This window comes from Triticum aestivum, chromosome 7B, assembly GCF_018294505.1.
Source record: "Triticum aestivum cultivar Chinese Spring chromosome 7B, IWGSC CS RefSeq v2.1, whole genome shotgun sequence".
Taxonomy (NCBI): domain Eukaryota; kingdom Viridiplantae; phylum Streptophyta; class Magnoliopsida; order Poales; family Poaceae; genus Triticum; species Triticum aestivum.
Genome location: NC_057813.1, coordinates 607,301,203 through 607,326,400, shown reverse-complemented (window position 1 = coordinate 607,326,400; position 25,198 = coordinate 607,301,203). Strand labels below are relative to the sequence as shown.

At 45.4% G+C, this 25,198-nt stretch overlaps 1 long non-coding RNA gene across 1 annotated transcript; it reads left to right on the top strand.

The window, feature by feature from the left end:
* The first annotated feature begins 19,952 nt into the window (after positions 1–19,952).
* Positions 19,953–20,616, top strand: LOC123157405 (uncharacterized). The gene is made up of 2 exons (XR_006478969.1): positions 19,953–20,158; positions 20,241–20,616. It is a non-coding gene; the product is annotated as an uncharacterized lncRNA (long non-coding RNA).
* Positions 20,617–25,198: the final 4,582 nt, after the last annotated feature.

Here is a 25,198-nt window from a genome sequence, read left to right as displayed (position 1 = left end):
TATGTACTGGCTACTGCTCGCATTTCACAAACACATCATATTACAATCACATGCCTCATTTGGACACCATATAATAATCATATACATCATTGTTGTATCAATAGAAAAAAACATATAGAATACTTTTCACCATGTACACTGTGACCGTAAAATATAGAATATTTCCTGTACTATTTTATACTGAACCGTGAGTACAAGGGTTGGATCATGAGTTATCTAAAGAGTGGGAAAGATTGCGTACATGCAAGTAACTCAAAACGCCCATGAAAGTAAATCAGATCAGCACAAAAACAGAACCAAATCAAGCATAGAAGCAAGAGAGAAAGGGATTTCGTCCTACCACCAGATCGGAGGAAGTCGAGCCGTCGCCTCGCAGTCGAGGATGGATCGACAGCCTTCCGTCCAGGTCGGCCCACGCGGAAGGGGACAACGACGGCGCGCCGGCTCGTCGTTGGTGGCACACCAGCGAAGGCGTCGCGTACCCGAACCCAGCAGCAGCATGCACTGCCGGTGCCGCAACGGCACGGAGAGCAGGTGTGCGGAGGAGCTCGGCACCATATCAAGGAGAACGGAGAGTGGGAGAGCAGATCGGTGTGGCAGCTTGAGAGCAGATCGGCGGCTGCGGCTGCGAAGAAGTACGGGGTGGGAGAGACGGACGTGGTGTGCGTGGGCTTCGGGTGGATAGATCGTGGGCAAAAGCGCCTATTGAACACGAAAAAAGCAGGGGCGATCGTGTGCTGGTTTTGCTGCGTAGATCGTGCGACGGGAGGTCGAACCATTGTTTTTTTTCTTTGCCCATGTTGTGTGTAGACCGTACAAGGTGGGGAGGAAGATGTTGATTGAACCGCTTGGTTCCCTTGTTTACTTGCCTCTGGTTTTCTGAGGGATTGAAAAAAAACGGTGGGAGGACGTGGGTGGGAAAGCTAGCGATAGAAGGGGGCCTCGATGAGGTCGAACCATCACGACGTTCGATCCTCCTTTAATAGTAGAGATTAGCCCCCCCTAACGCGAGCTCAATCCTGGAAGCCCACAAATAAGCCCATGTAGATGTGATGTCTCAATAGCTTTGTGTGAAAGCCCATCACGTAAGACAAAAGCAGGTGCCCAGGTCGTGTATGGAACCGCTGATCAGGGGATCGATCTCTTCATTGTTTCATCTTTCGACGCCGCCGCACAACGCACGCATCAAGCTCCCTAACAACCGCCAGATCGCACAGGCAGCGCGGCTGCGCCGGCTCCAGCGACGCGGACAGCCGAACCTGCGACCAGCCAAAATCAACGGCAGGAGCAACCGAGCAAGAAAATTCTCCAGTAAGGCAGTGAGTCTCCTTTAATTCATACCATGTAATTATATATACGTGCGAATTGATCTCTACTACTAGTAGTAGGCTGCAGAAATTCAATTCTTCAGATAGATCGAATTAATTAGAGCCAACAATTTCTTGTTTATCCTCACAGATAATTACTGTAAATTAGGCATGACACACTAATTCTCTTGTTTATCCTCACAGATAGATCGAGTTACTGTAAATTTAAATTGTCACCGATCTTCTTGGTGTTCGCAAAGACAATTGTAAACTAATAGAAATGTAACTTCTTTGCATTGCTGATTGAACATATGTTCTGTACTGAAACACAAAAATAATTATCATGTTGCAGTGACTTCACGAAGACGGCGCATAGGTTGACCATACTAACGGACACGAGGGACGATACCGCGATAGCCTACTGAGCTAGGGGGAAGGAAGCTGTTTGGCCACTTGTACGCAAACTCCGAAGGCCGATCGCCGCAGCCTGGATGCAGGCAGCTTCAGTTTTTCTCCGATTATTAGAGATCCCAGAATGGGACGGGTGATTGTTTGTGTGGTGATCCATGAACAGTTTTTTTTTCCTTTTTTTTTTAGTTGTGTTGGCTACGACCCATTATGATGATGATGTAGTAACTCCGGCTCAGAATCCATGGCGGTTCGTTGCTGCAAATCCTGGGAAGAATGAATGCCTGAATCTTCTTTTTCTGAAACATGCGTGTGGTCCATCAATGTCGGAACCAAACGCAAAACAGACACATATATGCCCTTGTTCGGTGAGCTGGATCCACCGCGAGGGGTGGCGACGGGAGATGCGGACATGGCTGGCCATGGCCATGGGACGAGGCGAGATGGGTGCAGGCCACCTCTCCGGTTCCTTCGAGGGCGTGATGTGAACGGATGTGGAGCGAGCGCGTAGTGTCCGCATCCGTGTCTGTCTGTGTTGTGGCGATCTGGACTGGAGGGATGGCAAAGCGGAGCAAGCCAACAAAGGCGCCTGTGGTCGATGGAGCGCGACTTTTGCTGCCACAGTGCCACAGTTGTGCTGCTGCCATCCTCTTTCGCTTTCCGTTGCGATGGCGCTTTCCTAACCGAACATATCATGTACTCCCTCCGTCCCAAAATTCTCGTCTTAGATTCATCAAGATAGAAAGTATCTAACACTAAAACGTGACTAAATACATCCGCATTTAGACAAATTGAAGACAAGAATTTTGGAACGGAGGGAGTACTTTGGTTGTAGTCAAAAGTCGTTTTATCCTTGGAAAGAGCTAGGGTGTGAAGTGTGAACCCCCTCTCTTTTCACCCCTCTGTTGTCGCCGCCTCGTATCTGTCTCTCTCCTTTGATCGGTGTCGTGTCGATCTTCTCTTTTGTCCTCTAATAACACGTCTCCATCCACTGCAACTCTTTCTCACCCTTGCCGTGTTGATTAGACCATCCATCCATGCTGGGGGGGGGGGGTGCCGGTATTACCTGTCCGACCTTCAACGAGTATTTTTAAGTTACTGACATCTACGAAGTCCCTTCCTCCCATTGCTTCCCAACCACTCCCCGCTTCCTCGCCCTCTTTCTGCCCCCATATGGTCATGAAGCTAGGGCATCTCCGAACTAGACCCTTAAACCTCTCCGGACCTCTCCATCCACCTACAACCCTTTCCCACCCTTCCCATGTCGGTTGGACCATCCATCCGGTTTGGGGGTGCCGGTATGACACTAGTAGAAAAACCCCACTAGTCCCAGTTGGTTAGGGCCTTTTGTCCCGATTCTTGAACCGGGACTAAAGGGTCGTTACTAATGCCCTAGACCTTTAGTCCTGGTTCTAACACGAACCGGGACAGATCGGCCTCCATGTGGCCGGTGCGCCGAGCCCAGGCAGGAGGGCCTTTGGTCCCAGTTTGTGGCACCAACCGGGACCAAAAGGCATCCACGCGTCAGCATTTCAGGGGCTGGGGTTTTTGTTTTTTTTAAGGGGGGGGGGGGGGGGGGGGGGGGTTTTGGGGGGTTAATTTAGGTGTTTCATATATTGTGTTAGCTAGCTAATTAATAGAGAGAAGTGTCCTCTCTTATGTCCGTACTTGGTCGACGCTACGTACTGTACATAGAGAGGCCCTCGACACGCTAGCTAGTAAGAAAATGAAGGAAATCATTAAGTACAGAAGTTCGTCATGCATACCGAGAGAAGTGGTCGATCGACCTCTCCTTCTCCGAGAGATTGGTCGAACAACAAGTTTTCGTATTATCTATCCGACGCTACTGGCTACATACATATACAATATGTAAGATCTCTTATAATCCCGTAGCATTTGAAATCAACTTCCACATGGTATTCTCCGGCTTTATTGATGACGTGGTCAAGAAAGAATCCCGCCAATTCCTCTTGAATTGCTTTCATGCGATCTTGTGGGAGTAGTTCATTCCGCATCTGCAACGTATAATTTGAAGAAGGGGGCTAATACATATATATGAATGAAACTCAACAGAAATGATGGTGTAATAAATGAAATTGTGAATATTATTTTTTACGCACTTCATATTGTATTTTAGAGTAGCCCCGCTTATTTTTCAAAGTCGCGTTGTAGATGAACTCGCACACGTAGTATCCATAGAAATCATTCCCTTGTTCCTGCCACAAGCACTTTACGAGAAATAGAGGTCAATCAAATTGATAATGAAGCATTATAAATGGCATTGATGAAAGTATATCTATAGAATCAACGGGAGATGCACGCAACTAGCTAGCTAGTAGTACTTACTTTCGGGTATGTATATCGCAGCTCCTTCGGCAGTCCCGGAGCTTCTGCGGTGAACTGTTTCCAAACCCTGCAAGACAAAGAAAATAATAATTATTACTTGAGACAACATGAAATGAACAAAAAGTTGCCGATATGGTGCGATAATGATCGATTGAACTTACTTGTTGAGCATTTTAGTCATGTCCACATAGGTTTCGGGATCTTTTCGTCTCGAGTCTAAGACGGTTACTAGTCCCCGCTCAAGCTTAATCTCCAGAAGAACATAGTGGAAGTTGCGCACGCATGCATAACTCATCAATTACATTACTATAACCTCGCTCGAGTAATAAGGGAAACCGAATATGCACACGACAGTAACACTCACTCGAAGTTGTAAGGAAAGAGTATTAAATCTGTGTTTTGATTTTTGATCAACGATTGTAGCAAGTTGTCCTCGGCCTCTGCGGCCTTCTTTTTAACCTGAAATTCATGTATGATATTTGTGTTAATGAACCCAATATCATACATTTCTTATTTTTTGCACTCGACGATCTTCAATCTGCATAATATAGTGAGGATAATTAATTATAAATACATGCAATGAAAGAGCCGAGCTATATATAGAGACTTAATGACAGAAATAGTACTTACAGACAGTAGCAAAAGACCGTTAATTTATCGAGGGCCTTTTGATTGAAGAACTCGAAGAACTCCTTAAATGGAACAGGCAACAGATCAGTTCCAACGAGGTCGTGCTCCTCTGAAATTCTCAGATACAAAGTATTTTTCCCCTAGACTCTCTGCAGGTTTTCATGTACCAATTATGAAATCTTCGCATCATCGTTGTTAGAGATTTTTCATCTTTGACGAGAGGCATCCCATACTCATATCTGTGTTCGTTCACCTCCAAGAAATCAAAATGTACATCGTCAGGCAGGTAATCTCTAAGATTGTTATAACCGGGCATCGTCCCCGGAGCATTAGCGACGATGTCGCTAGACACATTAAGCGGGGGGCACGATTGCTTTGCTTGTTCGCCGAGCTGGGCAATTTTTGTCCCAGCTGCTCGTTCTTTTAACCTTTGATCACTGACAGTACTTCTCGACCGCTCCGCTTCGAGATATGCCTGTTCAGTAATGCGCTCATAGTTGGTTCTTGACGAGACTTTGGTGGTTTCCTCAGGGCATCGATAGTGCGCTTTGCTTTCAGCGGGCACAACTTTTTCTTCGGGCCTCGTTTCTTTACCGAAGTTGAGCTGATCTGGTGGGCTAGAGAAAACACAAGAAAGACGATAGTTAATTAATATGTGTACATATGAAAACAATGAATGCATCAATTAACTAGTCAGCACAGGCTTAACTAATATATATATATATATATATATATATATATATATATATATATATATATATATATATATACCTGGCCGGACTCGGTTCGGTCATCGGAGCAGTTAGCACGGTCTCCTTCTTGTACCTCCATTGGGTCACCGGAGCCATCATGAACATAGCCCTCTTCTTGTACCGGCATTAATGGGCCGGAGCCATCATGAACATAGCCCTCTTCTTCACCCAGTACTTCCCGATCGGTGTCATTGAGAAATAACGCAACGACATCACTTTCTTGTGCGATTATGTCCCCCAACATCGCTTCTATTGCTTCGTCTCGGGAGTGCTCCATAGTTTTTGCAAATATTTATAACATGTCAATTATTATTAAAACATGGTACAGATGGATATATATTAGTGGCAAACGTAGAACTAGCTAGCTAATCACAATAAGGAATCATGTTAGTGGCCTCGACGCAGCTTCTTTAGGGTTTGGGGTGGCCTACACAACGCTTCAAGGGTTTAGGGTGGCCTCGACACAACGCTTCAAGGGTTTAGGGTGGCCTTGACAACAACGCTCTTTTAACTTGGTAAATTTGGGTGGCCTCGAGAGAGTTTGTCGGGTAGGGGCGCGGCGGGAGGGGGTAGGAGACCAACATCATTTTTTCTCTAGGGTTTGGGTGTCCTCGAGAGTTTTGGTCGAGCGAGAGGGCCGAGGGGGGTGCTGCCGTGGTATAAGTTATCACTGTCGAGAGAGGGTATATATATCGACCGCCCCCTCATGTCGAAGTTATCCGGGAGGGGGTTATATCGACAACGACGCGACATACATATACATGGGAAAATAATGTTATCGGGGAGGGGTATATCAGTACCCCCCCCCCTCGTGTTGAAGTTCTCGGGAGGGGGTATATCGACAACGACATACCCGATAAAAAATAAGAAGACAAAAGAAGAAATAAAAAGAGGATAAGAAGAAAGGAATAGAAGAGAAGCAATCGAAGCAAAAAAGAAAAAAGAAGAAGAAGAAGAAAGGAATAGAGGAGAAAGAAGAAAAAAATAGAAAAAATCTATTCCTTTTTTCTATTTTTTTTCTTCTTTCTCCTCTATTCCTTTCTTCTTCTCCTCTTCTTTTTCTTCTTTTTTCCTCTTATTATTTATTTATCCTCTTCTTCCTCTCCTCTTCGTCTTCTTTCTTCCTCTTCTTATTTTCTTTTTTCCTATCCCGTGGTCTAAAATCGGTCTATGCACGATAGAAAATTCTGAAAAAATTACATCATATCTATGATCCCTCGACGTCCCCGCGTCTCTCATGAACAAAAAAAACTATGAATAAAAAACATCATGTTCTATGAAAAAAATATATCATATATTTCATCCACATCCATGCATACATCATATATATATGTGATCTATGAAAAAAACATCATATTCTATAAAAAAATCATCATATATATATGAAGAAAAACAATTATGATAACAAGCATATATATCATCATATATATGAAAAAAACAAGCATATACATATATATGAAAAAAATAAACATATATATATATATATGAAAAAAATGCTGCGCCGGCCGGACCGCAAGTGAGGAGGACGGTGACGGCGACGACGGAGGCGGGGTAGGGGGCGACAGCGACGGAGACGACGGGAGCAGGCCGGGGCGGCGCGCATCGGGGAAGGGGAGCGGGCGACGGCGATCGAGGGCGCGGGCAACGGCGAGGGCGCGGGCGACGGCGGCGGCGGGCGACGTCGGGGCAGCCTGGCGGCATCGATGTCGTCGGCGTCGTCGGGGGCGATCGGGGGCGGCAACTGCGAGATGAGAGTGAAAAAATCCTAAGTGTGAACTTATATAGCGAGGCCTTTAGTCCCGGTTGGTGGCACGAACCGGGACTAAAGGGTGCATTAGTCCCGATTGGTGCCACCAACCGGGACCAAAGGTCTCTTTTCAGCAGCCCAAAGGGCGGGAAGCGGCGGCCTTTGGTCCCGGTTGGTGGTACCAACCGGGACTAAAGGGTGGGCATTGGTATCGGTTGGTGCCACGGACCGGTACCAATGCACCTCCTTTAGTCCCGGTTGGTGCCACCAACCGGGACCAAAGGCCCCTGTGCTGCTCGCGTCGCGGCCAAAGTTTAGTCCCACCTCGCTAGTTGAGAGGGGCGCGCAGTGAAACATAAGCCCCACTGTCGCACCCCTCTCGAACTCCTCTCCACTACAGGCTTACGGGCCTACTTGCTACTACTTTGCCTGATGGGCCTTCTGGGCCTACTGCGGGCCTGAATCCTAGCCCATGGATGGGTTTCTAGTCGTATTCAGGCCGTGGTGGCCTAGTTGGTGGCAATTTTTTTATTTTTTTCCTAGTTTTTTTGTTCTATTTTTTGCTTTATTTATTTTGTTTTGTTTCTACTTACAACAAAATAGTTATTTATTTTATTTTATTTTGTTTATAATTACTTATTTATTTTATTTATGATAATTCTTTTTGCTATTAAAGTTTCTAACAAAACAAGTTCTTTATGAATATTCTTTTTGCTTTTAATGATTTTGAAGAGAAAATACTTTCATAATTTTAGTTGCATCAATTTTATATAATTTTAGTTTCAATAATACTAGAAGTTGCTTATAATGTTTTGAACAGAAAATATTTTGATAATTTTAGTTTCATAAATTTTATTTATGTTATTAAAGTCTTTTTTGTTTCTACTTATAACAAAATACTTGTTTATTTTATTTTATTTTGTTTATAATTACTTATTTATTTTATTTTATGATAATTCTTTTTGCTATTAAAGTTTCTAACAAAAAAAGTTCTTAATGAATATTCCTTTTGCTTTTAATGATTTTGAACAAAAAATACTTTGATAATTTTAGTTGCACCAATTGTATATAATTTTAGTTTCAATAATACTAGAAGTTGTTTATAATGTTTTGAATAGAAAATACTTTCATAATTTTAGTTTCATAAATTTTATTTATGTTATTAAATTTTTTTTGTTTCTACTTATCTATTTTATTAAAGTATATATTATTTTGTTTCAAATAACTTATTTATTTTATTTTATTTTGTTTCTCACTTCATTTGGTATTTTTCATGCATTTACTGATTATTTTGAGCTATAAGACCATGAAATTAAAAAGCATTTGAAATGAACTCTGAAAAGATTCCAAGTTCGCGTGGTATCATCATTTCATCCACATAGCATGTGCAAGAAAATAGAGAGGCTTACGGCAAAAACTGGATGCACTTCGTGTACAAAACAGACAATCTCCTTCGAAGTATCAGTGTTTCATACAGAAACTTGTTTGTTACAAAGAGATTTCTTTTTTTAACTTATTTGAACCCCCTTGTTTTTCTGTGTTTAAAATGCACCATTCAAAGTCATATCATCAATTTACAACCCTTTCTGAGTTCATTTGTTATTTTTCATGCATTTACTGATTATTTTGAGCTATAAGACGATGAAGTTGAAAAGCATTTGAAATGAACTCTGAAACCAAAGTACATACATAGTTCTCTAGAGCATTAAAACCAAAGTACATACATAGTTCTCGTTGAACAACATATAACTTTCCAGAGCATCTAATTAAACCATACATTGAAATTATGTAAAATATTTCAATGCAAAAACAAATGCGATCATAACCGCAACCAAGGTAACAACTGATCCAACTGCATAATGATACCAAGCCTCGGTATGAATGGCATATTTTCTAATTTTTTTAATCTTCAACCGCATTGAATCCATCTTGATCTTGTGATCATCGACGACATCCGCAACATGCAACTCCAATATCATCTTCTCCTCCTCAATTTTTCTTATTTTTTCCTTCAACTAATTGTTTTCTTCTTCAACTAAATTTAACCTCTCGACAATAGGGTCGGTTGGAATTTCTGGTTCAACAACCTCCTAGATAAATAAAATCTATGTCACATTGGTCGGCATAATTGTCATAAACAATAAATGAATCAAATAGTTATGAAAAGATAATATATACCACATCTGAATCATAGACAGGACGAGGGCCTACGGGGGCGGATACCAAAACCATCGCACCATATTATAACAAGGAATAATGAAAGTAAGAAAATTAAACAAGTATCTATTTCAAGTCAGAATTTTTTTCTTTTAGAAAGAAGATAACAACAAGAAGCTAACCACGGTGGTGCCGGCGACGAGATCGACGCGGGTGATCGAAGGCGGTGAAGACGGGGCCGGGATGGGGCGTGACGGACCACTAAATCTAGACAAATCTCGTTGAAAATGGAGCTCGGAGGTCGAGTTTCGAGAGGAGAAAGCTTAACTAGTGTGGCTCGGGCATTTCATCGAACACCTCATATGCATAGAAGGTGAACTAGAGCACCCAAATGCCCTCCCCTCGCCGGCTTGACAAAACAGAGCACTGTGGAGTGCTCTGCCGCGGCGATGGGGTATATATAGGCAAGTTTTTGGTCCCTGTTCGTGGCATGAACCAGGACTAAAGCCACCCCTTCTGTCCCGGTTCAAGCCACGAACCGGGACCAATGGTTGTGGGCCAGCAGCGAGGACCATTGGTCCCGGTTCGTGGCTCGAACCAGGACAAATGGTTCCACACGAACCGGGACCAATGCCCACGAGGCCCCGGCCGGCCCCCTGGGCTCACGAACCGGGTCTAATACCCCCATTGGTCTCGGTTCTTGAAGAACCTGGACTAATGGGCTGGCCAGGGACGAATGGTAGCCTTGTTTTCTACTAGTGGTAGTTGAGAGGGGCGCGCAGTGGTTTATAAGCCCCACTGCCGCACCCCTCTCGAGCTCCTCTCCACTGCAGGCTTACGAGCCTACTTGCTACTGCTTTGCCTGATGGGCCTTCTGGGCCTATTGCGGGCCTGAATCCTGGCCCATGGATGGGCTTCTAGTCGTATTCACGCCGTGGTGGCCGAGTTGGTGGCAATTTTTTTATTTTTTTCCCAGTTTTTTTTCTTTTTTGCTTTATTTATTTTGTTTTGTTTCTACTGACAACCAAATACTTATTTATTTTATTTTATTTTGTTTATAATTACTTATTAATTTTATTTTATGATAATTCTTTTTGCTATTAAAGTTTCTAACAAAAAAAGTTCTTCATGAAAATTCTTTTTGCTTTTAATGATTTTGAATAGAAAATACTTTGATAATTTTAGTTGCATCAATTTTATATAATTTTAGTTTTAATAATACTAGAAGTTGCTTATAATGTTTTGAACAGAAAATACTTTGATAATTTTAGTTTCATAAATTTTATTTATGTTATTAAAGTTTTTTTTTGTTTCCACTTATCTATTTTATTAAAGTTTATATTATTTTGTTTCGAATTACTTATTTATTTTATTTTATTTTGTGTATGACTTCATTTGTTTCAATTTACTTACCTATTTTATTTTGTTTCAATTTTTTTGAACTTATTTGAACTCCCTTGTTTTTCTGTGTTCGAAATGCACCATTCAAAGCCACATCATCAATTTACAACCTCTTCTGACTTTATTTGTTATTTTTCATGCATTTGGTGATTATTTTGAGCTATAAGACCATGAAATTGAAAAGCATTTGAAATGAACTCTGAAAAGGTTCCAAGTTGGCATGGTATCATCATTTCACCCACATAGCAGAAACTGGATGCACTTCGTGTACAAAACAGACAATCTCCTTCGAAGTATCAGGGTTTCATACGGAAACTCGTCTGTTACAAAGGGATTTCATTTTTTTTGAACTTATTTGAACCCCCTTGTTTTTCTGTGTTCAAAATGCACCGTTCAAAGCCACATCATCAATTTACAACCCTTTCTGACTTTATTTGTTATTTTTCATGCATTTACTAATTATTTTGAGCTATAAGACCATGAAGTTGAAAATCATTTGAAATGAACTCTGAAACCAAAGTACATACATAGTTCTCCAGAGCATTAAAACCAAAGTACATACATAGTTTTTATTGAACAACATATAGCTCCCCAGAGCATCTAATTAAACCATACATTGAAATTATGTAAAACATTTCAATGCAAAAACAAATGCGATCATAACCGCAACCAAGGTAACAACTGATCCACCTGCATAATGATACCAAGCCTCGGTATGAATGACATATTTTCTAATCTTTTTAATTTTCAACCGCATTGCATCCATCTTGATCTTGTGATCATCGACGACATCCGCAACATGCAACTCCAATATCATCTTCTCCTCCTCAATTTTTCTTATTTTTTCCTTCAAGTAATTGTTTTCTTTTTCAACTAAATTTAACCTCTCGATAATAGGGTGGGTTGGAATTTCTGGTTCAACAACCTCCTAGATAAATAAAATCTATGTCACATTGGTCGGCATAATTGTCATAAACAATAAATGAACCAAATAGTTATGAAAAGATAATATATACCACATCTGAACCATAGACAGGATGAGGGCCGATGGGGGCGCATACCAAAACCAACGCACTATATAATAACAAGGAATAATAAAAGTAAGAAAATTAGACAAGTATCTATCTGAAGTCAGAAATTTTTTCTTTCAGAAAGAAGATAAGAACAAGAGGCTCACCACGGTGGTGCCGGCGACGAGATCGGCGCGGGCGATCGACGGCGGTGAACACGGGGCGGGGACGGGGCATGACGGACCGCTAAATCTAGACAAATCTCGTTGAAAATGGAGCTCGGAGGTCGAGTTTCGAGAGGAGAAAGCTTAACTAGTGTGGCTCGGGCATTTCATCGAACACCTCATGTGCATAGGAGGTGAACTAGAGCACCCAAATGCCCTCCCCTCGCCGGCTTGACAAAACAGAGCACTCTGAAGTGCTCTGCCGCGGCGGTGGGTATATGTAGGCAAGTTATTTGTTCCGGTTCGTGGCATGAACCGGGACTAAAGCCACCCCTTCTGTCCCGGTTCAAGCCACGAACCGGGATCAATGGTTGTGGGCCAGCAGCGAGGACCATTGGTCCCGGTTCGTGGCTCGAACCGGGACAAATGGTTCCACACGAACCGGGACCAATGCCCACGAGGCACCGGCTGACCCCCTGGGCTCACGAACCGGGTCTAATACCCCCCATTGGTCCCGGTTCTTGAAGAACCAGGACTAATGGGCTGGCCAGGGCCGAACGGTAGCCCTGTTTTCTACTAGTATTACCTGTCCAACCGTCGATGATCATTTTTTTTTAATTTCAAAGGGGGGGGGGGGCAGGCATACGCACTCCCTTGCTTCCCATCCACTCCCCGCCTCCTGGTCCCCTTTCTGTCTCCATATATGGCCATGCCCATGAAGCAAAAAATATGGATTGAACGCTTGCCTTATTTTATTTTATTTTCTGTTTTGATTTCTAGATTATGACATTACATGTGTGTAGTACCCACTTCGATCTCTTCAGGTCACTACTCTATAGTTACCTTCCTCATCAAAGTTCAATGGGTGGAGGAATTTACTCTCACTACAACCTTTAATTTTTCATCTCCTCTCCTATAGTTCTAAGCCTTAGCCCATGTTCTATCGTCCTTATGTAGTTTTTCTTTCACTTTTTTGTTGAATAGCTGTCCACTTTTACCATGTCTTTATGTTAGAGCAACTCCAACGCGCCGACCCAAATGGATGACGCTTTTGTATGCTTTTTGCATGTTTGGGTTGGCCTTCCGCTCCGCGTCTGCCCTCTTTTTGATTTGGTCGACAGTGCGCCCAACGCGCCGACCCATATTATGTCTGCGCACAAATTTGTAAAGGTCCGCGGTCGTAGATCATGCCAACGGCCATGTCGTCGCTCAAAGTTCATGCTGGCACCATGCCAGCGGCCGGCATACAATGCCAGCTTAAAAAACACACCACACAGTTCTTGCGGGCACACTTGCTAGCGGCCGACACACATGCCGTTACAAATGGGCGGGAGTTCGACCATGCCATCGTGGCCGTGGTCATGCTAGCACACTTGCCGGCATTCAAAAAAAGGGGCGGAAGTTGCCGCCATAGATCACTCGTCGTCGAACTTGAGCATGTTGGCCTGCACCTTCTCGAACCACGGCCTCTTCCTTGGTGACACGGTGTTGAGGTCCACCTTCATGATCTCCACCCCTGTCATCATGCTAGTGAGAGCCACTTCTTTCGCCTTGGTCTTGGCATTGGGGCCTCGAACTCTAGCATCTTGGCTTGCTTCTCCGCCTCCATCTCAAGCATCTTGGCTTGCTTCTCCGCCTCCATCTCAAGCCTCCTCCTTTGGATCTCCATGAAGGCGTTCATTTGCTCTTCCTTGTCTTGTTGGCGCTTCTCCTCCCTTGAGTCCTTTTTGGTCATCATGTCCTCCACGGTTGAGTGTGCGGGCGGGAGGGTTTTGAGAAAAGTGGAGGGAAATGGTGGAGTCTTTGCCACCGACTAGCGGGCTAGGGGGAGTAGTCGACGCGCGGCGCGCGCGTCCGTCTCGTGTCCGCGCCGACGCAAATGAGGTTTAAAAATGGGCCGCGAATGGGTCGGCAGACGGACGAAAAGCCGACACGCCTCCGTTTAGGTCGACGTGTTGCGCCAACTTTTCTGTCCGCCGCGATCCAAACAGCCGCGCGCGGACGAAATGGGTCGGCAAGTCGAAGTTGCTCTAATGTTTTTTTCTATGTGGGGTGGTGATAGTGTAGCAGATCATTCGTATGCCTTGGTGTAATGTTTTGAACAAAGTTGGAAGGTGCGATGCCGCCATATACGCGCCCTCGTCCGTGGCGCCGGGGTCCGGCCGCCCGGGGCTAGACGAGGAGAGGAGGCTGAATAACGGATCGACAAACAGCGGGGTATATGGCGTGCGCGCGCCTACCGCCTAGTACGTACAGTACGATCTCCGGCCGGCTGCTTGCTGCCTCAACCCGGTAGCCAGCTGCTCGCTCGGACGTATCCTGGCTACGGAGTACGGGCGGACGGGTGCGTGCGAGCGCCGATTGCAGTTGGCGGTTCAGCCGTTTTGTCCCGTGTCTTCTTTGGCAATTGCCGGCATGGTACGTCGGGGGTGCAGTGGTATAGCGGCTGGCATTTCTTATCGAAGAGGTAAGTAGTGCTACCAAGAAGAGGTACATGCTGATGCTGGTACCGGGTGTGCGCTACAGTATTAGCGAGGGGTAGCAGCGCCAGCGCCAGCGCCGCTTTATTTGGTCCCGGCCGGCTGCACTGTTTTTTCTTTCTTTTTTTCTTTTTTTTTTTTTGCGAGGGGGCCGGCTGCACTGTTGGGACGGCCAGTTCGAAATCGAATCACGTGATCGCCGGCGCCGTGCTCCTCTTCGTACATGCAAAGTGCGCCATGTCCCGGCTACGTACGCACGTACTAGTACGCCGCGTACTGTGTGTATCCGTAGTGACTTCCTCCTCGCCGGATGGCTGGCCTCGGCGCCTCGCCCGTGCTGCGCGCACTGTTCACGGGTCAAGCTCAAGCCGATCGCCAGCGGCGGAGGACTGCGAAAGGCCACGACGACCAAAGAAAGAACGAAAGGTGTGTCGGCACGGGGAGCTGTATGCCGCCGCTGTCGCGTGGGGCTTCCGGCGGGATGTGCCGAGTAGTAGATGTCGTGTCGGGACTCGGGAGCAAACCTTTTGGCTTGTTGCTTCTCGTCGCGGCTGTGCACACAGTGGTCTCGATCGGCTTGTGTGTAGGTTCGCGGTCACATAGGTAGCTGTTCTCCTCCGTGCAGAAGACAGGACAAAGTTAAAATGGGGTGGCGCTGTCACGCTCCAATTTATGCTGCCTGTGTACCGTCATGCATGCTAGTTTTTCTTTTCTTTTTTAAGGTGGGTCGTGCAGTTTGTCCATATATTCTTTGCTCGAAAAAAAAATGTAAGTTTGATCATTTTTAAGTCGGCAAAGTTTCTTCTTCCTTCTTCCCAACCTCACCGGAGAAGAACTATCCAATTATCTATCTTAGGGGTGAGGGGTGCAGGGGATCGCTGGAGGTTTTCACGGGGGTGCGGATCTTAGAGGGATGGCCGTGGTGGTGACCAGCAACAAACATGGGGGAAGGTTGAGGGGAGGGCTAGGTGCCGAGGCAGTGCGCGACGGCGCCTGCCGGCCGCGATTTGGTCAGGGTAGGCTTCGGGGAGGAGGAATTGCTTGTGGGAGGAAGAAGGTGGACAGTCCGCAACCTGATTGAGGTCATTGGATATTGATCTGATGGGTAGGAAAGAAAGTGACTGAGGGAAAGATTTTTTCGGGCACCTGTTAAATAGGTTGCTGGTTATAAGATCTTTTCATGTCACATATAGCTAATCTAATATCCAACATGTATAATAGTTAACTATAAAAGAGTACTACTTTATTAAACATGTCCCATCTCACATTATCTCAATGTTCTTTTAGAGCAAGTGCTACAGCTTAATCTACAACTCGCTTCTCTTCTCTCTACCTGTTCTTTCCTTCAACTCAACAAAAATGTAATCTCTCCGTACCAAAATTCTTGTACTTAGACGTGTCTAAATACATATGTATCTATACATGTTTTCGTGTTAGGTATATCCATATTTTGAAAATTTTAAGATACGAATTTTGGGACAGAGGTAATAATATATTTAAATTCTTATAATGTACTTACATCACTTTATTTTATACTTGATCATGTTAGAAGCCATTTATTTCCTTGCGCAAGTTCTGGAAACACCCTAGCAACCTTGAGATGAGCCCATCCCCATATGAAAAGAAACAAGACTGGTAAGTAGTACTCCCTCAGTACCGGAGTACAAGTCATCTTACGCTATGCACCGCGCCAAAGCGGAGGAGAAAACGAGAGAATTTAATGTTTATCTGCTACTCTCTTCATTCCATAATGTAGTGCGTCCGTGCTTCCTCAGATCTAAGTTTGACCATAATTTTAATCAACGAGACCGACTACGGCGGGAGAAAAAGATATACCACTGAATTCGTATTTTTGATATGAATTCACTGTATAATTTTTGCTCCCGGCGCAATCGGTCTCGTTGGTTCAATGTATGGTCAAACTTAGATCTCGGAAAGCGTCGGCGCAATACATTATGGAATGGAGAGAGTAAATAATATCATTGCATGCGATGAGCTAACCACTACATGCCATGCTATGTAGTCTCAAGTCATTAAAAACATACACGCCCACCATCTTTTATTAGGTGATTCCTTTATCCATGCTAAAAAACAAGGAACAGGGCGGGAGTTAATGCATCACGCCTAAGTGTTTTGGAATTATTTGGTTTGCATGTGACTAATACATCGAGACCGACGCCGAAGGACGTTGTCGTGCTCGACCCGGAGGCCGACGGCGGTAGCGGGGGACTCCTCTCTCCAGCATCTTAGGGGTGGTGCGGGGCGCCTAAACGCATGGTGGCGCGGCCGAGCCAATCTATGCGGCGATGTGGTGGTCGGCCCTGCCTCGGGTGGCGGCAGCTGCAGGTGCAGCGTGTCACTGTACCGGGAAGGGCGGTGGCTGCGGTTGGCGGCGCGGCGCGCCATCGGGCGTCGGATCGGCGGCGGCTTGGAGGGACTGGTGTACTGTTTGACGACACCTTTGGTCAGATCTGATCTGATCGGTGCAGCCAGCGGTGGTGGCCATCTCCTCCATCGAAGGTGGTCGGCCTGAGGCTAGATGGTCAGATCTCGAGATCGGTCATCTAGTCCCGGCTGCGAGTCGGGAAGACAGAATTGCCATTGAAAACCGAGCCAATGGCAGTTGATGGCATCGTTTTTGCGACGTTACCTTGACAGAGGCATCACCGTGTAACTTTTGTCGACCCACTCATACTGCTCCGCGGAAACCCCAAGATTTGGACTTCCAGATCGGACGATGGCAGCACTGCGGTGTCGTTTCTCTCGTGGGAGCATCGTTTATGGGCAGCGCTGGAAGAAAGAGGCAGGAGGTGGAGCGGCTTCGCCTTGCACGGAGCTTCGCTGGAGATGTCAAGTCATGTCTGGCCGGCATGTGCTATGATGTGTCATGCCGGGTCGGCAGGTGCTACGCATGACAGATCCTCCAGAATTTTCGCGTCTAGATGGACGAGCGTAGGGCGGTGACACCGTTGGGCGCCATGGTAACATCGACAGATGGATGGACTGGTAAGGATGATGCAGATCCAGAAGATGGGCCATCGGTGCAATGATGATTGCGGCTTCTAAAACGTGTGTATGTGGTGTACGTTTTAGGTCTATTGCACCGGCTATTAGTTCCGATACGTTATGTAGATGGATCAGCAGACGACACCGATTTTAAATATGGGAATGAAAGCACTCCATATTATCGAGTTTTGTAGGTGTGAGTGGTGGCTGATCTATGTTCTTGTTAGGCCTTTATTGAATAATAAATAAAAAAGGTCGTATGCATCTATTGATGCAGAGGCCGGAGGTTTTAACCTCCTTCTAAAAAAATAATACACCGATACAAAGGGAGTAGCCGAGTAGTATAAACTAGCAAAAGGGCTCGTGCATTGCAACGGGAGAAAAGAATACCACACACTCTTAATTTATAAAGAAATGGTCTATAATCTATATTTGTAGCTACGGCTCAACAAAGATGGTCTTTGCCTAAAAAAGTGCAAGTTCAAAATTCCACATGTCTTCTATTTAAACACGGCTTGCATGTTTATTTAATACATACAAAGAAATGGGCAAAGAAACAGGCAAGTGATTTTCAATTTCATATTCAATCCTGATTTTGTTAAGATGTTCATCCATAATTCGGATCAGTATCGATACATCAGAGGGTTTCCTATAAAATAACATAACGGATTAAGAATACATATTTTTTTATTAGTAGGTACTAGTTAGTATAGATGTAGATATAGCCTTTTCGTACGTCTGTAGGTGTATCAGCAAGCAAATGGATGTATCGAAATAAGTCCGTCTCAAAGCGACCTTCAATAAACTTCCGGTTCCGGTCATTATGTTTGTCGTGTAGGAAAAAGAAGGGAGAATCAAATTTACATCCAAAAGGCGGTGCGCATGAGTTTCCTGCTTTTTGGGCATGCTCAAAAGACGTAGAGTAGGACGAAAGAGAGAAGGAAGCGACAACGGCGTTTCGGTGCCCGGGTGCATCTGCACTCGGTCAAAAAAATATTCGTAAAAGATTCAGAAAAATTCAAAAAAAAAGTTGAGTGGTAGACAATTTCATGCCTGAGGTACGCTTTAATTTTCAAAACATTTGGACTTCTGTGCAGCTCTCAGCAAAAAAGACAAATTAGACCAGAACAGTATATGAACAGTACACATTTTTACAGACCTCCGATTTGTCTTTTTTGCTGAGAGCTGCACAGAAGTCCAAATATTTTGAAAATTGAAGGGTTCCTCACGCATCAAATTGTCCACCACCCCAATTTTTTTTGGAATTTTTTAAATTTTCTACTATTTATTTTGATTTTTTTCGTGAGCGCAGGTGCAGATGAGCTCGGGCTCAGATTCGAATTTTCGGAAGGAAGCTTTGCACTTTGGGCAAAAACGCAAGTCAACACACCTCCAATCCAACAGATGGAGGCGGACAAGGAAGAGCTGGCGTGACGCGGGCCACGTGAGGTCGGGAAAGGGGACACGCCGCACGTGTACGTGCTCAAGTCACACGCATGGACTCGATCTGGATGTCACGGGACTTTTGGACCGGACCCCGATCGCTTGCGCTGCTCCCGTCACTATACTACTCGTCCGTCCGGTAAGTACGTACGTGCAGCTCACGGTTGCCCGTCCCGTCACGACCCATCCATCCCTAATAACCAGTAGAGAATATTTTCTGTTGTTGTACTCCGGTGTCCGTGTATCGGCTAAGTACGTGGTACGGAGGAAGCAGTAGCAGTTGGCATCGGCATCGGCATCGCCGCACCGCGGCGCAGCAGACGAGACAGCGGAGGCTTTGCGTGCGTGCGCGTCGTAGTTGAAACGGGTGGCGTCTGGCGTGGAACGAGCTCCAAGCAAAGCAAGCGTGTAAACCTAAACAACAACGTATGGGGTACTTGTACTACTAGCAGTGGGAGTACCACACGAGGAGAGCTAAGAATGAGTGGACAGGTTCATGAATTCGTGGCATCATGTCCGTAGAAGCGGCTCACACGCTGTAGCTGCTGCACTTGCTTAGTAGAGCAGCTCCAACAACGGATCCATGGATTAAGCAAACCCGCGACGTAATGGCCGGTCAATCAATCCCTTGATGAAAACCATGGTCGATGAAAGAATCAATGAATCCATCCGATGCACTTGCTGACCCGCCGTTGGTTAAACTAACGATGCCGGCAAATCTTTCTGTGCCGGCGAGGCGACCAACTCAAAACTAGTTATCCGGTGGGTGGATCCAAGACGCACGGCGCGCGGCGCGAACGGCGCCGCTGTCGCTGCACGCTTGCACGCACGGGTGTGTGCATTATTTTTCTACGGGAGAAGTCTGTTTTAAACCTTGTCTTCGTTCGACCCGGCGAATTCGAACCCCGACCTTAAAATCCCTGAAATCCACACCCCCAACTCTCTAATCCCAGTTCTCTGCGCCCTTAAACCCGTTTTAGCAGAGGATTCGCTGACGTGGCAAGGAGAAGGCCGGGTTAGGTGAGAAATTAGGATAAGGGACGCCACCTGTACTACCCCATGCCTCTTTCTTTGTTTCTCTGCATATACTGTCTTCACGGAGCGTATTCTTGTCACCTTCAGTTCGGAACAAAACTGGGATTTCTCCGGCGACTGGCGACAGGGACTGGCGGCGGCAACTAACGGCGGGGACTGGCGGCGGGGACTGGCGGCGGCCATTGGCTCTGGTGATTACGAGCCAGCCAAGATGGATCTCATGGAGTCCAGCAAACCCTGGACGCAGGTACTATTCGTGCGTCGGTAACCAGGTAATTTTCGCCTCTTCTTTGCTGTCTCTGTTCCCCTCTCTTCTATTTTTCTTCTTCTAAAATCTGTTTTTCAATTGGACAGCATGGATTCATCGATTGGCATGACGGGCCAACGACACCATTTGTCGGTGATTTGTTGGGTGATCTTCATGACAAAGTGTGGATGCTTGAGGCTGCTGTTGCTAGTCAGTCCATTGACAGAGAAGTTGGTGCGTTGAGAGAGGAATTGAAGAAGAACACTGAAGTTATTTCAGAAATTAGCGCTAGGTGTGACAGGAAAGATGTGATTCAGATATATGAATGTGCAGTGTATGGTTTGATGATCTTTGTAGCTGGTTTAGTCGCAAGCTTCATGCTATCTTATTTCTGGAGATGTATAATGTGGTGCTGTCTTAATTGCAATGTATTGTATGTGACTCATATTCGAATGAATTTGGAAAACCCAAATTTGATGTGTATGTCTGAATTTCTCAGTTTTGACAGCTCCAGTTTGCACTTTTTGACACTTTGTACAACAGAAGTTTGCAATTTTTGACTGGCTTCCAGATTATAGTACAAATGTACTCCCTCCGTTCCAAAATAGATGACCCAACTTTATACTAACCTTAGTATAAAGTTAATGCACTGCCATTGTTCTGACAGTAGGAACTATATAGACATTCTTTAAGAGGAACAAGCACAATAACAATGCTCAGTTGACAGTAGCAGCACACTACACTGAACACCAAATTTCAAAGTGGTCATTTGACAGTAATAGTGACCATTCTGCAGCAAAATTGTGGTACACTCAAGGATCATTTGATAGTAACACTGAACATAAACCAGACATAAATATTGGTCATTTGACAGTAACACTAAACTGCACTGGATCACAAGCATCAGGCAATATTAAAGATAAATAGTGGTCATTTGACAGTACCACAAGGATCATGTTGACATCATAACACTAGAGTTCATACTAAAACTACCATCATAAGCAGTACTTCATACTGACACTTCCATCACAAGCACTAGTTCATTATGACATTTTCCAAAATAACCACGTCATTAGACACTTCTAGTAATTCCCACTAGCTGTGAAAAAGGGCATGAATCCAGAAGCTGATCCAGTCCCTCTTCCAGCTCCTGTCCCTCTCCCAGCTGCTGTCCCTCTCCCAGATGATGTCCCTCTCCCAGCTCCTCTCCCTCTCCCTCTGCCAGCTGAACTTGTAGTCACTCTGGGTGGTCTGAAGCTCGATGTTGTAGCTTGAGAGCTTGATCCAGCAGCTTGAAAACTAGATGTTGTAGCCCTGCGTGTTGATGCATCTGTTTGTGCTTGCTGCAAATAAAATAGAGAAATTAGGGCAAAATCAGTGCATAATTTCATTTCAACATAGCAAACATAGTAATAAGTTACCTCTGTGGCTCTCTGTTTTCTCCCTCTCTTTCCAAGATGTGACTTTGTTTTTTTGGTACTATCTCCATTTTTAGAACAAGAAGTTTTATTGTGTCCCTTACCTCCACAAGATCCACAAGTTATCTGAATGCCATGCTTGCTCAATTTCTTACCCTTTGGTGCTTCACCCTCTTCTCTCCTCCTGTCATTGTTCTTTTTCCTTTGTCCTGGCATGGCAATGTAGCCAGGCGCAATTGGCCTAGGGTTTTGGGACACAGGCCAGTTTTCCTCTCCGGCAACGAGAGCTTGTCCCGCTCAATCTCCGACATTCTAGTCTCTCCACCCACATAATCAAGCGATGGACCAATCCGTATGAACTCGCCCCCAAAGTGGAATCTGACATTCAAAACTTCTGCTGGATCCATGTTTTCAATGACGAAATCCTACATTACAACAAATACATAAGCATACTTGAACTTCAGGCTACAAGTAGAACCATCAGACCATGGCAAAAATTTCCCCCTAAAACCCCCAACTTGAATTGTAGAACCCTAAACCTAGCAACCGCAAGAGGCTAAAATTTCCCCCAAAAAAGCAGCGAACGAACAACTGGGATGAACACCGTGTACCTGCTCTTTTTCTGCAGCAGTGCTAGTTGGAGGTCGCTGCGATCATCCGCCGTTCGTCATCGCCGCCGCCAAGGAGAAGTTGATGCGTCAAGGGAGAAGGGAGATGAGCGGGCGAACAGAGCAGCTGAGAGGCGACCTGGTCCGGCTCAGCCAGTTATCCCCGTGCCTGAACTAGTTGGACCCACGACCAGAGCCCAATCAGCAATCCTGGTCACACGTCAGCGAGTCCCTGTTTGGGAACGGGTTTAAGGGCGCAGAAAACTGGGATTAGAGAGTTGGGGGTGTGGATTTCAGGGATTTCAAGGTCGGGATTCGAATTCGCCGGCTCGAACGAAGACAAGGTTTAAAACAGACTTCTCCCTTTTTCTACTACTAGGACTAGGAAGACTCGATCTCTGGACCAGGACGTGCGCGAGAATGAGATGAAACCGCCGCGTCTCCTGCTCCGCTGCTCCCGCCCGCCTGGGATCGGTGGCCATGGCCGGGATCCCGGAAGGGAACCGCACCTGTGTCAGTGCACTGTATGATCTCGACCGGAATCAGAGGGCACACTGGGCGGTCGGGTCACTAAACAATGCCGCTGATCGAGTTAAAAGCCCTGGTCAAAGGCTTTCATCTCATCAGCCTCTTTCTTTTTGGCAATGTTAAAAATCTGGCGTCCGTTTTTTTAACGTTTTTATAGCAAGTTTGATTGGCATGAGGACGGCAAATTTGGTTTACGAGCATGATAATTTTCTGGCAATAGAATAAATCGAAGCCAGTTTCGGCCGGCCGCATCAGAGCCGTCAGATTTGTTACCTACCAACATTCTGATTAGGCACCCGTGTCGTCCCCTTTTCACTATGTTGTCTTTTTACCCCAAATCAAGCAACCGTGCCACGGAAGAAAAGAACGACAACGAGCGCCCCGTCCACCCCGTCCGCAGCCATGGACACATGAGGCCTTGTCATTGTCGGTGCTTGCAGCCTCGCCGTCGCTGTTCCCATCCCTCGTTAGTTTCAGGTCTTGCCCGTGGACGAGTCGTTGCTCCGACATCGCCGCTCGTAGCACCGGCCCGGAAGTTGTTGCAGCTCCCGCCCAAAGTTGTAGTACTAGGTGGGCCGCCCGTTCTCGCCGCCCTCGCTGTCAATGCACGGGTGCACCATCCGTCACCTCCCATGTTACCACTTCACCCCTACCATCGCAGTAGAACACTCGCCGTTGTAGCTTTTACAAGTGTCGGTTGCAGCCAACACAATGCCACTCCGTCGTCTTCGATCGCATCACCACTTTCGTTGGTCGAAGCAAAAAAGAACTTGCCGGTTCCAACATCGTCAAAAACAGTTCCAGCATCCCCCATCCCTGTCACTCTCCTTTCATCCCAATTGCAGCACAATTGCACGTCTGTCCCAGCATCGCTAAGTATCGGTTGTAACAAAATGATACCAGTTGCAACAAAAGCGTGATGTCAGGTTGTGCGTTGTAGCTTCCCCTGGTGGTGGTTGCAGCTTTTGGCATCACAGTTGCAGCTCTGTGCGGTGGTGGTTGCAGCTTTCACTGTTGATGGTCATCGTATCAGCCTCGAAGAGCTCTAACAACGGTGACACCGGTTGTAGAAGGGTTCTATGCCGATTGTAGCATCACGCGAGCTGGTTGTAGTAGGGAGCGCTGCTACAACCAGCACCGCCATCCTTGCCCCCACAGTCACCATGCTCGCCGCAAAAAAGCCTGGCCGCGGTTCACATCAGTGCGCGATGTCGCTTCTAGGAAACTTGTTGCGGCACTCGCCGGTTGATCCTCCATAGAAATGTCGCCTTGCATCGCAACCCCTACGCAGTCATAGCAGAAACCATGGCTAGAATCCCTTGCATTTGCACGCGACAGCCCCCTCCCTCCTTGCAGCACCGGGTTGGAGAGCAGAGCCGCCTCTCATAGCTTCGTCGAGGGGGGGGGGGGTATAACACACTAGTGCAGAACCGGACTTTAGCACCAGTTCGTAAGGCCCTTTACTGTCGGTTCAGCAACCGGCACTAAAGGGTGGGGACTAAAGGCCCCCACCTTTAGTACCGGTTCAACATGAACCGCCACTAAAGGGTCGCCACGTGGCACGAGCCAGCGCCAGGGCGGGGAGACCATTAGTACCGGTTGATAACACCAATCGGTACTAAAAGGTTTAGGGGTTTTGGTTTTATTATTTATTTTTTCTTTAGTTTTGTGTTTTCCATTTAATTTTTTCATTTGCTGGTATTTTACGATACTACATATTGTACACGTTGTGCATATATATCATCGAATGTCTCGCACCACCATCTTCACACATGCATACACACATTTAAAGATTGTTTTTACATTACAATGAGTTATTAAATCACTACATGAAAGAACTGCGGATTAGTTTCAAGTGGATGGATCCTAAGTGATCAAATCCATGACTTGATCACTTAGGATCCATCCACTTATATAATTCGCGGTTCTTTCATCCAATGATATATATAAAATAAACTCTTGCATCATATCATCATCAACAAGCTAATAATCATCATAGTCATTACCACTATTTAATTATCGTAGTCATTCTAGCTAGTTAATCACTACTGCTGCTCTCTTAGGGGTAAAATAGCATAGAACATGTGTAGCACTCCTGATTCATCATATTGGAGCATGCAGATAAACCTATCTTCTAATTATGGGTTGCGCTTCTGATTGCTGCCCCCTAGTACTTCTCTACGATCCTTCACAATTTTGCTCCAATCTTTGACTATTAAGACTTGCTCGCTTTTAGAAATCCTGAATGCACTCATGTGCAATGTAGGATGTCTTGGTCATAAGCTAACCATGAAAATGTAACCTTTAGCCTCGATCCACTGAGGCAAAACTATCATCAGGAGTCCCTGTTGAAGAACATCGTAGTAACATACTTAGCAATGAAGTTTAGCTTAAAAAATAATGTATGCAAAAGATGCACCGAGGACAAATAGTAAATTTTTTACCATCTTTCCTAAATAGATGTGACCGTAGTTCAGTACGAACACTACTGGTCGCATGTTTTGAGTACTA